We start from the raw sequence: 12,370 nt of genomic DNA, 5'->3' as shown, positions 1-12,370 counted from the left end.
AAAAGAAATCTTAAGGCTGCACATGGCTTTTGGAGAGTCCGCTAGCCCATCTTCACAGGTGGCGCCTGCAAAAGTCATCATCCTTTGTAAGGCTGCCATTGCAGAGGGTGAGATGCAGGAACAGAAGGGGAGGCTGAGCCCCCAGCTTACCTCTGTCTTTCTGCTTTGTTCTGTTCTTCTTTCCTTCTCAGTCTCCACTCCTGCTTGGAGTCTCATTCCCCTGTCTTGTCTGTTTATTCCTTCAATGAGCATCTCAACTCCTCAGCCACCCACCTCCTCCACTGCCATCACTTCCAACCCATCTCCTGCCAGTAGATGCCTTACTCCCAGCTCCCCCTGACCCACCCTCACCCCCATTCTTTGTACTCTGTACATTTACCACCCACTGGTAAACTCAAGCTTCCCTTAGTATACCATCTCCTCATGCCCAACTGGCCATGCCCCTCAGTATAGAAGAAGAAACTGAGATATTCTGATTACATTCACGGGCACTTCACCATGACTCCAAGGTCAGTTCCATTAGTTTCATTTTCCAGATGAGCAAACCGAGAGGGAGGCAGTCACTTTCCAAAGTCAACCCAGTTATAAACAACAGTCTGGGTTCTGTATCAAGAATTTCCTGGCCTGAGTTTAATGCCCTTTCCATTACATAACAGCTTCCAGGGGCCAGGGAGATAATATGGCTGGGATGGTCATGAACTTTCACTTAGAAACAAGAAGTGAAAGACTGCCCGGAGGAGCAATTTCTGTCTGTGACTTAGTAATATATTATGAGCATTCTCTCCCAGGCTGGGCCTTTTCTTGCCCACTGGGTATTCCCCTCAGGGGCAGCAGGGGATGAGGGGAGCAGAGGCCTCTACTACCCTACTTTACCGTGGCACAGTGGGGAGTACCAGCTGTTAGACAAGGGAGCGGGGATGACCTGGCCAGCAAGCACCTCAATTAGCAAATGCATTTTGGTTGTTGAATTCATTAATGCAGATTAATTGAAAATGAGAGGTGGGGCTGGGTAGAATAGCTTAATCGCACAATTGGAAAAGCCAACCTCCTGGCCTGAGAGGTGCAGGCAGCTCCTGAGGCTGCATTCTAAAACCCTGTTTTCTCCTCCTCAGTCTCCTCCTGAATTCATGAACCTAAAGTTTTGCCAGCCCAGCAGAAAGGCTCTTCCTTTAATGCCTTTCTTCTTGAGAGTTTGGCCACTTAAACCAGGCCCCCTTGAAAGTGGGCTCTGTTTGAGCCCAGCTTTCATTTCCGAAACCCATTTTAAGTGGCTTCTGTGCTTGCATGGCACTTAACACTTGCATTAATGACTTGTGTCATCACAGGCACCCTGTCTTACAAGCAGCATGGCTTGGCCCACCTTGAGCATGGAATCAGAGATGTGGAAATGTTACATGCTTACATCAGAAAGAACAAGGACATTAACACCCACCAATATAGGTTTGAATCCCAGGTCTGTTGCCTACACACTGTGAGATCTTTCTTCTTGGAGAATCAATTCTTAATTGTAAATGGAGATGATAATGTGTAACTTTAGAATTATCTTTGGCATTATGAGAAAGAAATAAGACAACAGATGTGAATTGTGAATTTTGTAGTCCTCCAGTTGGCATATAATAGATCTCAGCAAATGCGTCTTCTCTTCCTCCTACCCCTTTTGGCCCAAAACAGGTTTGCAAATACATTTAAATATTACACCTTCCAACTCAGGTTACATTCTCCCCTTGTTCTGTCTTCACTCCTTCCTGCTTTTTCCTGTCAATGCATACAATTCAACTGCCTTAGGAACGGTGGCCAATTGTGACAGCTTGACTCCATGACTTTGTTATTTATGGTGAACCTTACCCTGCAATTTAAGAAATAGATTGATAGGAAGTGGCAGCATTGTTCCAGGGTCCCATGACCTCACATTGACAGAAATCCACATTCCGTGACACTAGGTGCTAATTACTTTATGTGAGTTATCTCACTCCTGACCATGTTTTTTTTGGGGGAGGTGTATGTTAATTTAAGCACTGCTTAATCTTCTGTAATAGAAGAACACTGTGGCTTAATACAATACATCCTTATTTCTTGCAAATTAAAAGTCCAGTCTTTGGGGACTGGGGTCAGGAGGTTCTTTTCCATGCATTAGGGACTTGGCTGATGAGGATCGCTCAGTGTTAACACATGGCTTCCAAGGTGGCCCTAGGTGTGGAAAAAAAGGTTGTCAAAAAGGGAAGAGAGAGAAAGAGGAATAACTTTGGCGTTTCTTAAAATTTTTGTTTTATTTCCCATCCTGCATGAGTTATCCTTTCTTCTTCTTCCTATTGCTTTGGTCAAAACTCAGGAACGTGGTGACGCCCAACTGCAGGGGAAGCTGGGAAATGTAGTCTACTCCCAGTAAGAGTGGAAGGGGTTTGGTGAACAGCTAGCCAAGTCTCTATCAAAGGTAGGTATTCATATCCACATTTTACAGGTGTGAAAATGAGTGGGTACCAAAAGCAAACAAGGGCCCATTTCTGAATTTGGGCACTTTTTCCATTTCTTTTCAACCTTCTGAGAATTATGTGTCTAAATTTCCAAGTACACATCTGAAATAACATATTTTTACTAAATAAAAAGATCACATTCAGGCAAAAGTTAAATCAGAAAATGTTAATTATAGTGATTCTTCTCAAGATAGAATACGTGTTAATAAACAAGTGGATGTAAGACCATAGACTTAGTGTGGTATACCCAAACTATTAGTTTTTGCTTATTAGTAAGATATTTTAAATGTTTTACTATTGAAAAAATAACCTGAATATATATAGAGAGGAATCCAAAATTGGTCTGAAATTTTAAGATTAAAAATGGCACTTCAAATAAAAAACGTGCTTGCAGTGGGCACTGCCAGATCCTTGGACACCTAGGAGTTCAAGATCACTCCTTTTAGTTTTAGTGATGGGAAGATTTAAGATAGTTTAGATTTTTTTTAATGAAAAAATTACGTGATACATTTATGTGTAATTTCTGAGTAATCTTTACTGTAATTATTCTAAGTATCAACTTATGTTTTGGAACTCACACAAAACTTTATTTTAGTTGTTTATATTCTACCCATTTCTGGACCTCAGCTTTGTGAGTTTGGGGATTCTAAAGACTCAAAGCATATCTCAGCTGACAGATTACCTCCTCCTTCAGGGATAGTGTGTTCATTCCCCAAATCGGAGAATACAGGCATGTGCCACCACACCTGGCTAATTTTGTATTTTTTAGTAGATATAGGGTTTCTCCATGTTGGTCAGGCTGGTCTTGAACTTCTGACCTCAGGTAATCCACCCATCTCGGCCTTTCAAAGTTCTGGGATTACAGGTGTGAGCCACTGTGCCCAGCCTATCCTGTCTTATTTGTTTAGTTTGGAGCTATGTTCAGCCTTTTCTGAGTGAAAATCCTCTTTCTGCTCCACTGGGAATAATAAAACCTTGTATGCTTTTCTTACCATATCAAAAGAACATCACCCCAACTCCTCCTATCTGCTTTCTATATTGAGTTAACCAATTTAATCTGCATATAATGACTGAGGCTAATTAATAGTTTTCCCACAGCTGGTTCCCTCTAGAAACATTTAGCAACTGCCTTCTAGTAGAAGCTGCCCCAGAAGGAAGAGTTCAACTTAGCAATATCTCTTTATAATAGAACAGCGCATTTTCACAGTAACTGCCTTTATCACCAAAGGTGAGAATGGCTCAATGGTATTGCGGATCAGCAAACATCTGGACGTGTGACTCAAAAGATGGTGGCGAAAGTCCCTTCCCATCTATTATTTATTTCTTTACTTCCTGCTTATTTATTTCATTCCATTGTACTTTTTCTTTTGCAACTTTTTCCTTACTCCTAAGTGACTTCGCATCTGATAATATCTCCACCAAATTGCATTTTAATGTTTTTCCTATTTTTAAACTCTCTGTGGACCTTAGGTCCACAGAATTGGATCAGTCCTATCCTTAGTACATCACTCAGTTTCATCATGGGGATTTATTTCATTATTTTTAATAATATAATGAGCACTCGCAAAACCATCAATGCAAATAAAAGCTCAGCCATTGATAATAAACCTAATCTAACCATAAGGGTACCTCCGCCCCTTCACTTTTTCTAGTTTCTTCCATCTGAGGCAAGTCTTATGCTGAATTTTGTATGCATCATGTTTTTGCTTTATTTAAAAAATGGTTTTATTTCACCTCTTTGTCGTCCTAAAAAGTCTATTTTGATTTTAGTTATTTTAGACTATAAAAATGATATGGAGATTTATGTAATCTTTGGGGGGTAACTTTCCCATTTAACATTAAATTGCTAAGATTTATCTCTATTTTCACAAATTATAGCTTATTCACTTCCTCTGTTTATACTATGCGATCATTTCACCCTTTTATACTTGGTTCATTCATTCTCCCATTGATGAGCATTTGGGTAGTTTCAATTTTTTTTGCTAAGATGAACAGTGACAATATGAATGTTTTTGTATCTATTTCCTATTGTATATGCTCATAAATTTCTTTTGAGTATTTAGTTAGGAGTGGAATTGCTGGGTTATAGGTTGTATAAATGATCAAATTTAGGAAATATTACCAAACTGTTGTTTAAAGTACTTGCACTTTGAAAAACCATTGATGGACAACCATTTATGCAATTTATTGCATCAGTCTCAGTTGCAATGTGATCCTATGAATTCACATCTTTTTTTATACTTGATTTTTCTAAACTTGTATGTATTTTGCCAGTTAATTAACTATAAAATGGTACCTCATAGTGGTCTTAGTATTCATTTCTATTATTAAATACATCTTATGATTTTTAGCCATGCATTTCTTCTGTGAAATGTCCATTTGTACATTTGTCTGTTTCTCTAACTGATCATTTGTACTTTTTCTATTGATTTGAAAGAATCTTATTTTCTATATGTAAAGTGTTTGTTGGAGCTGAATAATAGAAATATCTTCTCCCAATTTGTAAATTTTTTTCACTTTCCTTAAATAATATTTTGAAGAATATATATATTTTAAGATGGAGTCTCGCTCTGTCACCCAGGCTGGAGTGCAGTAGTGTGATCTCAGCTCACTGCAATCTCTGCCTCCTGGGTTCAGGTTGATTCTCCTACCTCAGCCTCTCAAGTAGCTGGGATTACAGGCACCCACCACCATGCCAGGTTAATTTTTGTATTTTTAGTAGAGATGAGGTTTCACCATGTTGGCCAGGTTGGTCTCAAACTCCTGACCTCAGGTGATCCACCCACCTCGGCCTCCCAAAGTGCTGGGAATATAGACGTGAGCCACTGGGCCCGGCCTATTTTGCTTATTTTCTGTTCAAATCTATCAATTTCTCCATTTCTTTGCTTCTAGTAAAATATCTAATACAATTTAAAAATTATCCTTGTAGAATCTTGCATGTCTTTTGTTAAATACATTCTTAGCTATTCTCTGATACCATTATAAATGGTGTTCTGTGTTTATATTTTCCAGTTGTTTCTTGATGCATTATGAATTGATGTTATTATATATCCAGACACTTTGCTAAATACTCCCATTCTTGTCATTTATCCATATATTCTTGCAGGTTGTCCACTTAAAAAACTATATCCTCTGCAAATCCTTATGAGTCTAATTTCTTTCTTGATTTATTTTTCTGTCTAAGATTTCCCCTACAAGCTGGAGTATAAGTGGGAATTGTAATTATTCTACAGTCTACAGATATAGGATCATATTTTACCTAGATTTTAAAACAAATATTCTTCATAAGAAAGTTTTTGTTTACTATGAATTTAATGATAATTTATTATGAGTGGATATTGAGTTTTATGAAATTATTTTCCTGTATTAACTAAAAAATTTTATATGTATTCCTATTAATCTCTTAATGTGGTGAATTATATTTCTTAATTTTCAAAGTATTAAATCATTATTGCATACGTGGGATAACATCAGTTTGGTCAAAGTGTATTTTCTTTTAAATATGTTTTTAGGTTACTTGGACTTTTTTAACATTTTAAAAACTATTTGCATTCATATTAAAAATGGAATGGCATGACATTTTTACTTTCTGTGGTTTTAGTATTTGGGCTATTCTGAACTCATAAATAAGCTGGGGAACATGCCCCCTTTTCTATTTTTTGCAAGTATTTGAAAAACTCAAAATTGTTTATTTCTTAAAAGTTTAGAAAAATATTAATAGTCAAATATTTTATTTGTGGGAAGATTTTAAGACACAGTTTTAATTTCTTTAAGAGTTCTAAGACTGTTTAATGTTTTAATGTCTTTTTGAGTTGTTCTAGTTCATTACTTTTTTTGTAAGAGTTTATTCACTTCATCTAAGTTTTCAAAATTACTGGCAAGCAGTTGTTGGTAGTATTATTTTATTATCACTTACATTTTTTCCTAATTTTTTTATTGTGGCAAAATACACATAACATAAAATTTACCATCTTAATCATTTTAAGTGTACAGCTTAGCAGTATTAAATACATTTATAATGCTGTGCAAACATTACCACCATCCATCTCCCATAGTTCTTTTCATCTTGTAAAACAGAAACTCTGTACCCATTAAACAATAAGTCCCTATTCCCCTCTCCCTCAGCCACTGGCAACCACCATTATACTTTCTGTCTCTGTGATTTTGACTACTCTAAGTATCTCATATAAGTGGAATCATATAATATTGGTTTTTTCGTGACTGCCTTATTTCATTTAGCATAATGTCCTTGAGGTTCCTCAATGTTGTAGCATATGTCAGAATTTCTTTCCTTTCTGAGGCTGAATAATTGATTATGTGTGTATACCACATTTTGCTTATGCATTCATCTGTTGATGGACATTGGGTTGCTTCTGTGTTTTAGCTATTTTGGGTAGTGCTGCTATGAACTTGGGCATGTCATTTAATCTCTTTATCTCAAGTACTTTTTTGCAGATTCTCCCCTTTTTTACTCGCAATATTTTTCACTTGTGGTTTCTTTCATTTTCTTGTTAGTTTTCAGAGGCTTCTCAAGTTTTTTGTTTTTGACAAATCAACTTTGGCTTTGCTGACATCCTGTATTATACGTTTGTTTCCTATTTTGTTAACTTCCATTAGTATTTTTATTATCTCTTCCATTTTATTTATTATTTTTGGCTTATTGTTTTGTTCACTGAAATAACAAACAATTAGCTCATTAATTTGAGGTTTCATTATTTTCCAACACAGGTGTTTACATCTTGAATTACTATTTTGGCTGTACCCTAAGGTTTTGATTATCATTATCATATGTTATCAATTGTTAATACATTAGCAATTATTTTCATTGTCATTCAATTCTGAATCATTAAACATTTTATTATGAAACAGATGCAAAAATCCTCAACAAAATACTAGCAAACCAAATTCAACAAGACATTGAAATGATCATTCACCATGATCGAAGGAGATTTATCCCTGGGATGTAAGCATAGTTCAACATAGGCAATTCAGTAAATGTGATACATCACATTAACAGAATGAAGGACAAATACCATATGATCATCTCATTAGATGCAGAAAAGCATTTGAAAACATCCAATACCCTTTTATGACAAAAACTCTCAATAAATAAGGTATAGAAGGAATGCACCTTAACACAATAAAAACCATGTGGGGCAGGTTCACAGCAAACATTGTACTCAATGGTGAAAAATTGAAACCTTTTCTTCTAAGATCTGGAACAAGACAAATATTCCCACTCCTTCTTGCCACTTCTACTCAGCAAAGTATTGGAAGTCCTTGCCAGAGCAGTTAGTCAAGAGATAAAAGTAAAATGCATCTAAATAGGAAAGAAAGATGTGACAGTGTCACCGTTTTGTTGATATGGTCTTATATACAGAAAACCCTTAAGATTCTACCAAAAAACCCACAAAAAACTGATAGAACTAATAAACAAAGACAGTAAAACTGCAGGATTCAAAATCAACAATAAAACTAGTAGCATTTCCATACACTAACAATGAACTGTCTGAAAAAGAAATCAAGAGAACAGTTCCATTTACAATAGCTTTAAAAAATACTTAGAAAAATAAATTTAACCAAGGAGGTGAATGATTACAAAATGTTAATGTAAGAAATTCACAAAGATGGGGATATATTCTGAGAAATGCATGGTTAGGCAATTATATCGTGTGAACATCATAGAGTGCACTTACACAAATCTAGGTGGCATAGTCCACTACATACAGAGGCTACATGATAACAGCTTATAGTTCTCAGGCGACACACCTGTGCATCATGCTACTGTATGAATTACTGCAGGCAATTGTAACACAATTGTAAGTATTTATGTATCTAAGCATACCTTAACATAGAAAAGGTACAGAAAAAATATAGTATTATAAACTTATGGGACCACCATCATATGTTTGGTCCTTGATTGACCTAAACATCACTATGTGGTGCATGACTCTACTTCAGGTGATAGGTACATGTTAATTAGATGGATTTAATTATTGCACATGGTATTCATAAATAATAACATCATTTTGTACCCCATAGATACACACAACTATAATTTGTCAATTTACAATTAAAAGATAAAAATAAAAAAACTTACATAAGACATAATTTTTACTACAATTTCTTCTTTAACTTATTAACTAAGCACAATGCATTTCTGAGTTTTCAAATTTCGGGAAATTTTTTTTTGTTTGTTTCTATTTAACATAAATAAGCTACGATCAGAAACCCAGGTCTGTATGATACAGTTTGAAATTTGTTGAGGGTTTTCATGTGTGCCTAGGAAATTTACAAATTTCGTTTGTAAATTTTTATAATTTCCACATATATAATTAGGGAGTGTCATGTCCTCATATTCAAAAGACTCTTTGGATAAATATAATACTCAAAATTTTACGGTTATTTTTCTGAATACTTTGAAATTATTACTCTATTACTCATAATTTTATAAATATTTTATATAAGCTTGAAAATGTACATTATAAAGTTGTTGAAGACACTACGTATGTCCATTAAGTCAAGTTCTTTGTGTTGTACATATTATCTTTATTCTGGATAATCTTCCGTTATTTCACCTATCAGGTAGAGAGGTATGTTGAAATTTCCTACCATAATGGTGATTTAATCAAAAACTTTTTAGAAGTTTTATCACTTTTTCTTTGTATACTTTGAGAATATTAAAGCAATAAAGTTTTAAAAATTGCTAAATGGTTTTGGTGTATCAAAACTTTTAATCACTATGAAATAGCTCTCATCACTAATAACTTTTTTCTAGTAATCTTGTTTAAATCATATTAAAATACCTATATAATCTTTCTTTAGATTTTTCCTGATACATTTTTCCATTCTTTTTCCACCATTTTTTTCTTTAGAATTTCTGTTTTAGACAACAGATGCCAGTATTGAAAAAATTCAACCTGCCAATTTTTGTTTAATAATTGTCTAAAATACATTTTAATTATTTACATATTTGGGCCTATTTATAAAATTTTGATATTTCAATCTGTCCTGTATTTTCTGCTTACAAAAGATTTCATCACCTTACTTCATTCCTCTTTTGCAACATCTGGAATTTTCTCTCCTTTATTTAGGAAGTTTGTTCAGAACTGTTTTCAGTGTGGGTCTTTCTACAGTCATTTATCTGAGCCTTTGCCTGCCTAGAATATTATTTGTCATGCCCTCATATTCAAAGGACTCTGGCTAAATATAATATTCTAAATGTTATGGTTATTTTTCTGAATACTTCGAAATTATTACTCTATTATCATCTTGGATTCAGTGTTGCTTTTTATAAAATCGGTTTCTTGTTTTTAGATTTTTGTTTTTTGAGTGCTATATGCTCTTTTCCTTTGTAAATTTTTATAATTTCCACGTATATAATTAGGGATATATCCTTAAACTTTTTAATAGTATGTCTGAATGTGGGCTTTTCCTTATCTCTTCCTTTATGGATTTTTTTTTATCTGAGATCTTTATTTAAAAGACAATTTTAGAAAATATAGCTCACTATTCAAATATTCAAATATTTTCTCTTTTCTATTTGTTTCTCTCTCTTTCTGGTACTTCTTTTTAATTGAAATTTCAGCACTTTAACTTCTATTCTCTATTTCTCTTAACTTCTTTTATATTTTCTATTAGTTTGCCTTTTCATTCTTCATTCATTCAGTCTGCTATCTCCTATCTTCTTTTATCTCTCTCTCTTTTTTTCTTTTGTGGGACCGAGTCTTGCACTGTGGCCTGGGCTGGAGTGCAGTGGTGCAATCTCGGCTCACTGCAACATCCACCTCCCAGGTTCACATGATTCTCCTGCCTAAGCCTCTCGAGTAGCTGGGATTGCAGGCACACACCAACACACCAGGCTCATTTTTTGTACTTTTAGTAGAGACAGGATTTCACCATGTTAGCCAGGGTGGTCTCAAACTCCTGGCCTCAAGTGATCTGCCCACCTCAGTTGCCTGAAGTGCTGGGATTACAGGCGTGAGCCACTGGGCCTGGCCTCTTTTATCTCTCTTAAGAAAAATTGTCTGAAACTTGGAACTAAGGCAAAGGAAAAGCACAAGTCCTTTTAGTGTCATACTGGAGCATTGTTTAGTTCCATTCAAAGATTATCTAAGTCTTAGTATAATTGCTTTTGACTTATTCCTTATAACTGCTTAGGGCTCATATTGTGTGAAGCTACAGGTTAATCTGTCAATAATTGATAAATAAAAACTAATTTCTGTCTAGTAGAAAAGAATACCTTAAAGGTTTTATTTTTGTTTTCTTTTGCTCTGTAAGACATTAACTGATTTGGTGTCTGATTTAGCAATCATATTCTAGTAATCTGTCTTCCATTGACTATACATATATACCCCATCTTTCAAATTCTCATTTGAACCAACTTTAGCATTCTTTTGGAGTTAAACCTGAGTTAAAATACATTTCACTATGATTTGTAAGAGAGTCATATCTTTAACTGTTTGAAAATTATTCTTTGCAACCTCCTTTTAAGTTTTTTTGGCTAATTTAAAATGATTGGCTTTCTAATTATTTTGCTTCTAATTATTTTACTTCCAGTGCACACAATAACCTAACATGTTTTTGTTTTGAAATGATTGGGCCTTACAATGTCTTTTTATTTTGACATACATGCCTTTCCCTCACCAACAGAGTTACTGGGTATTTTGTAAGGAAATGAGTATTCAGGGAAATAGACCCTGTAACTGTGAGTCCCTGTGAGCTTAGTGTGGATGTAATGGAGAAGATATGCCTGGGGAGGACTGTCCAGCACCAGAGAGCTGGAGTGGCACCTCCACCCCGGCCCCTAAATAACTCCTCAAGTCACCCTGTCACCTTCTTCTGTCCTTACGCTGGGGAGAAGCAGTATCAGGAGGGAACCCTCCTTACATTTGCATCCTGACTCACCTGCACTGAGGGTTTAGATGAGGAGGGTAGCAGAGACTGATTTTACCTAGATCCACCTGTTTTCGTCAGTCTGTCTCAAGCATAGGGCCTCTGGGATGCCATCACTTGCTTCCTGAAGGTGCTGGATTCAGAGCTTGAGTCCTTCCAGGTGTGGGGGCCATTGCTGTATGTCCCAGGAGGATGTTGGGGGAGAGGGAGCAACAGAACTTTAACGGTTCGTTTTCTTCTTCCCCGCTCCCCACAGCCCTGTCTGGTCCTCTTGTGCCCTGTTTCTCCTCTGCAGCTCCTCCAGGGTTGATCTTAGGTAGGGATCCAGACGTCCTAATGGTTTACCATCTTGGAAGGAATGACAATCAGCACTGGCACCTCAAAGTTGGATGCTGCGGCCCACTGCCTTCATGGGCAGATATTCCTAAGATACGACCTATCCCCGGGTCCTGGGATTTGGGTCTGCTGTCATAGCCCTGCCTATTGCTTTACTCCTGGTGCCTTGTGAGACCTCCACTGTGCCGAGTTGTTCTCCCAGCTCTGGCTGTAGGGGAAGGGACACTGCTCTCCACTAGTCCAGTTTGTCTCCAAGGTGGTGCAGTTTCTGTCTTGAATTTCCCACACCACAATGATAGCACGTTGAATGGACCTGCCTCAAAAAAAACCATGTCCGACTGGAATCTGTGAGTGTGACCTTTGGAAATAGGATCCTTGCAAAGTAATGAAATTAAGCATCTCAAGATGAGATCATCCTAGATTACCAGGGTGCACTCTAATTCCAGTGACGGTGTTCACATAGGAGAAGAAGAGGGAAAACAGGCACGGAGGCAAGGCCACGTGGAGACAGACAGCCTAGAGTGATGCTGCCACAAGCCAAGAGCACAGGGGCCTAAAGCTGGGAGACAGAAAGAGGGATTCTCCCCAAGCCGTTGTAATAAGCACAGTCCTGCCGACACCTTGATTTTGGCTTTTAGCCTCCAGCACTGCGAGATAACAAATTTCTG

At 36.5% G+C, this 12,370-nt stretch overlaps 1 long non-coding RNA gene across 1 annotated transcript; it reads right to left on the bottom strand.

Annotated features, from left to right (window-relative positions):
- Nucleotides 1–422: 422 nt before the first annotated feature.
- On the bottom strand, nucleotides 423–11,547 carry LOC130541739 (uncharacterized). Its single transcript, XR_008955833.2, has 3 exons — nucleotides 11,379–11,547; nucleotides 2,063–2,187; nucleotides 423–1,846 (listed from the first exon to the last, which is right to left on the bottom strand). It is a non-coding gene; the product is annotated as an uncharacterized LOC130541739 (long non-coding RNA).
- Between the last annotated feature and the right edge of the window lie 823 nt (nucleotides 11,548–12,370).

Source organism: Pan paniscus, chromosome 7, assembly GCF_029289425.2.
Source record: "Pan paniscus chromosome 7, NHGRI_mPanPan1-v2.0_pri, whole genome shotgun sequence".
Taxonomy (NCBI): Eukaryota; Metazoa; Chordata; class Mammalia; order Primates; family Hominidae; genus Pan; species Pan paniscus.
The sequence above is the reverse complement of the archived record's forward strand: the minus strand, read 5'-3'. Positions and strand labels throughout refer to the sequence as shown.